A 5,030-nucleotide genomic window follows, 5' to 3' on the forward strand; every position below is an offset into this window, starting at 1 on the left:
TCCCATGCTTATAAATGGGTAGAATCAATATTGTGAAAAATAACCATACTGCCAAAAGCAATCTAGAGATTCAATGCAATTCCCATAAAAATACCACCATCAGCTGGGCACGGTGGCTCATGCCTGTAATTACAGCACTTTGGGAGTCTGAGGCGGGTGGATCGCCTGAGGTCAGGAGTTCAAGACCAGCCTGGCCAACATAGCAAAACTCCATCTCTACTAAAAATACAAAAAAATTAGCTGGACGTGGTGGCCAGCACCTGTAATCCCAGCTACTAGGGAGGATGAGGCAGGAGAATCTCTTAAACCCAGGAGGCAGAGGTTGCGGTGAGCTGAGATTGTGCCATTGCATTCCAGCCTGGACAACAAGAACAAAACTCCATCTCAAAAAAAAAAAAAAAAAAAAAAACCACCATCATTCTTCACAGAGTTAGAAAAAACAATCCTCAAATTCATATGGAACCAAAAAAGAACCCACATAGCCAAACCAAGACTAAGCAAAAAGAACAAATCTGGAGGCATCACAATTACCTGACTTCAAACTATATTCTAAGGCCATAGTCACCAAAACAGCATGGTACTGATATAAAAATAGGCACATAGACCAATGGAACAGAATAGAGAACCCAGAAATAGAGCCAAATACTTACAGTCAACTGATTTTCAGCAAAGCAAACAAAAACATAAAATGGGGAAAGGACACCCTATTCAACAGATGGTCCTGGGATAATTGGCAAGCCCCATGTAGAAGACTAAATCTGGATCCTCACCTGTCACCCTATACAAAAATCAACTCAAGATGGATCAAAGTCTTAAATCTAAGACCTGAAACCATAAAGATTCTAGAAGATAACACCAGAAAAACCCTTCTACACATTGGCTTAGGCAAAGACTTCATGATCAAGAACCGAAAAGCAAATGCAACAAAAACAAAGATAAATAGATGGGACTTAATTAAAGTAAAAAGCTTCTGCACAGCAAAAGAAATAATCAGCAGGGTTAACATAACCAACAGAGTGGAAGAAAATCCTCATCTGTCCATCTGACAAAGAACTAATATCCAGAATCTACAAAGAACTCAAACAAATCAGCAAGAAAAAATGAACAATCCCATCAAAAAGTGGGCTAAGGACGTGAATAGACAATTCTCAAAAGATGATATACAAATGGCCAACAAGCATATGGAAAATGCTCAGCATCACTAATTATCAGAAAAATTCAAGTCAAAACCACAATGTGATACCACCTCACTCCTGCAAGAATGGCCATAATCAAAAAATAATAGATGTTGGCATGGATGTGGTGAAAAGGGAAGACTTTTACACTGTTGATTGGAATATAAACTGGTACAACCACTGTGGAAAACAGTGTGGAGATTCCCTAAAGAACTAAAAGTAGATCTACCATTTGATCCAGCAATCCCACTACTAGGTATTTACCCAGAGGAAAATAAGTCATTATACAAAAAAGATACTTGCACACACATGTTTATAGCAGTGCAATTTGCAATTGCAAAAATGTGGAACCAGCCCAAATGCCCATCAATCAACGAGTGGATAAAGAAAATTTAATATATGAATTCTGGCTAGGAGGCTTCTCGTTCTGCTCAAATTGTTACAAAGTTCAGCTAGAGAAGACCTTCCTGTGAAGTTTTACCCCCTGCTCCTCTGGCCACCCTCCTGATGGATGCCTGTGGTGCCAGGCAGGAGTGGGTTACTTGGGGATCCAGCGAGCTCCCCGTGCCTTTCTGCTACTTCCTCTACCTCTGTATTTCACTCAGCTCAGCTCTCTAACTTGACTCAGCTCCAGCTTTTCTTAGTGCCTGAAACATCTAAAAGTGAAAATCCAGAAGAAGACAGAGAGAAACTGAGCTCTTGACAATGCATTCACTAAAGAAAGTGACCTTTGAAGATGTAGCTATTGACTTCGCCCAGAAGAGTGGAGATTTCTCTTGATGGACATATCCAAGAGAAAACTGTACAGAGATGTGATGCTGGAAAACATCAGTCACCTGGTGTCCCTCGGGCATCAGATAAGCAAATCCTATATAATTTTGTAGCTGGAACAAAGAAAAGAGCTATGGAGGGAAGGAAGAGAATTTCTTCAAGGCCAGAGTCCAGACAGGGAAACTGCCCTTAAGAAAAAACACATGATATCCATGCATCCTATCATCAGAAAAGACTCATCCACCAGTTTGACAATGGAGAAATCTCTCATTCCAGAGGATCCCTTTGAACATAATGATTTGGGAGAAGATTGCACTCACAGTTCCACAATGACTCCGTGTTTGTTAACTCACAGTGGAAAGAAACTCTACATCAGCAAACAGTGTGGAAAATCCTTTAGTAATCAGTTGTCCCCTAAACAACATAAATTCATACTAAAGGTAAGTCATATAACGTAATCTATGTGAAAAGGCTTATACTAATTGCTTTCACCTTAGGCAGCACAAGTTGACTCACACTGGAGAGAGACCATATGCATGTCATCTATGTGCAAAAGCCTTCATTCAGTGTTCTCACCTTAGAAGACATGAGAAAACTCACATGGGAGAGAGACCACATAAGTGTCATCAGTGTGGGAAAGCCTATATTCAATCCTTAAACCTTCAAAGACATTAGAGAACTTACCTTGGAAAGAGATGTTATGAATGTGATAAAGGTGGGAAAGCCTTTAGTCAGAGCTCTGGCTTTAGAGAGCACAAAAAAATCACACTGGAGAGAAACTACATGCATGTCTTCTATGTGGGAAAGCCTTCAGTCTGTCTTCTGACCTTAGATGACATGAGAGAACATGCACTGGAGAAAAGCCATTTGAATGCCATTTATGTGTGAAAGACTTCAGTCAATGTACTAATCTTAAATAGCATGAGAAAATTCACCCTAGAGAGAAAATTATAAACATCTTCAGAACATATTCTGACTTTAGATGACATGGTGTTAGGAATGACGAATGTAAGGAATGTGGAAGAGACTTCGGCTATAGTTGTAACATCTAAACATGCCAAAGGACTCAAATCTTAAGGAAATACTGTAATCAACATGGAGTATACTTCGGTTACCTTTATTCTTCAGTCCACATCAATGAATGGAAGAGAAATTGTATGGCATGTATGTAGCAAAGACTTGTTAGTGATCTGATCATAAACGACATGAGAGAGCTGAAACTGTCAACATAATAAACTAAAAGTCTTAAGCAACAGCTTTGACTTAAAACATGTGAGACTTTCAGGTAGAGAATCTCTAGCTCTATATGTATACATGTAATCTCTATATAGAGAGTCTCTAGCTCTATATGTATATATGTAACATATATACATATATGTTACATATATACATATATTGTTGGAAAAAAATGTGTATATATATGCGTTATATATAACGTATATATATTTCAATATTTGTAAGTATTATTTTATAATTATTTTGTAAGTATTATTTTGCATTATTTCAATATTTGTAAGTATTGATCTTTTGGAAAAGTTTAATGAAATTTCTTACATAATTCTGCATTCAATTTATTCCTAGGTCAATTTGCTATTATACATTTACATGCCACATTTTTATGAATAGACATTTTCTCAAATTTCTGAATTATTTTGCTAAACTATGTGCTAAGAGTTTTTTCTAGAGGTCCACCTTCTTGACTCACTTTTCTGATGAGAAATCTATCAGGTTTCTCTACAGTGATTTTCAGGTTTGATAGCTCCTCAATGTGAGAAACTTAATGTCAACTAAGAAATGAATTACCACTGAAGAGTTTTCTCATTTCAAGATGCTGACTGTGTTTTGTCCAGTGTGAAATTTGACATGTGCCACAAGTGTTGCTCTATGAAGAAAGGATTTCTCATGATTTTTCATTGCATAATTTCTCCAGTAATAAGTATTTGGTATTTCAAGAGAATTCATTGCTCTCGGAAAGATTTTCCTTTCTTATTTAGCTTATAAAGGCTTTCCTCTCTTATTTTCCATTTTAGCAACATTTTATCACTGTGTTTTCTTGTGAACATCAAAACTGGTGCTTGGCTAAATGTTTAGTCACAGAAAATACAAATAAAGGGTTCATCCAAGTAAAGTTTTCTTATGTTATTTGACAACAAATTGCAAATAAAAAACATTTTCACACTGAATGCAGAGCTAGAGATTCTCTACCTGAAAGTCCCACATGTTTTAAGTCAAAGCTGTTGCTTAAGACTTTTAGTTTATTATATTGACAGTTTCAGCTCTCTCATGTCAATTATGATCAGATCACTAACAAGTCTTTGCTACATACATGCCATACAATTTCTCTTCCATTCATTGATGTGGACTGAAGAATAAGGGTAACTGAAGTATACTCCATGTTGACTACAGTATTTCCTCAAGATGTGAGGAGATACATATACATATATATATACACGTATATACGTGTATATATACGTGTATACGTATATGTGTGTGTATATACGTGTATATATGTGTATATATGTATATATGTGTATATATACGTGTATATATGTATATACACGTATATACATGTGTATATATACACATATATACATGTGTATACATGTGTATATATACACGTATATACATACGTGTATACATGTATACATACACACGTATATACATACACATGTAGATACATACACATGTAGATACATACACATGTAGATACATACACATGTATACATACACATGTAGATACATACGTGTATACATACACATGTAGATACATACGTGTATATATACACACACACATACCATGGAATACTACTCAGCCATGAAAAAGGAACAAAATAATGGCATTTGCTGCAACATGGCTGGAATTGGATACTATTATTCTAAGTGAAGTAACTCAGAAAGAGAAAACCAAATATCACATGTTCCCACTCATCTGTGGGAGCTAAACTCTTTGGATGCAAAGGCATAAGAATGATACATCAGACTTTGGGGACTTGGGGGAAAGGGTGGGGGGTGACAAGGGATAAAAGACTACACATTGATAAAGTGTACACTGCTCAGGTGATGGGTGCACCAAAATCCCAGAAA

General features: G+C 36.6%; 1 pseudogene; it reads left to right on the plus strand.

The window, feature by feature from the left end:
* Nucleotides 1–1,880: 1,880 nt before the first annotated feature.
* On the plus strand, nt 1,881–2,782 carry LOC101148278 (zinc finger protein 705A-like; annotated as a pseudogene).
* Nucleotides 2,783–5,030: the final 2,248 nt, after the last annotated feature.

The sequence above is a fragment of the Gorilla gorilla genome, chromosome 3 (assembly GCF_029281585.2).
Source record: "Gorilla gorilla gorilla isolate KB3781 chromosome 3, NHGRI_mGorGor1-v2.1_pri, whole genome shotgun sequence".
Classification (NCBI taxonomy): Eukaryota; Metazoa; Chordata; class Mammalia; order Primates; family Hominidae; genus Gorilla; species Gorilla gorilla.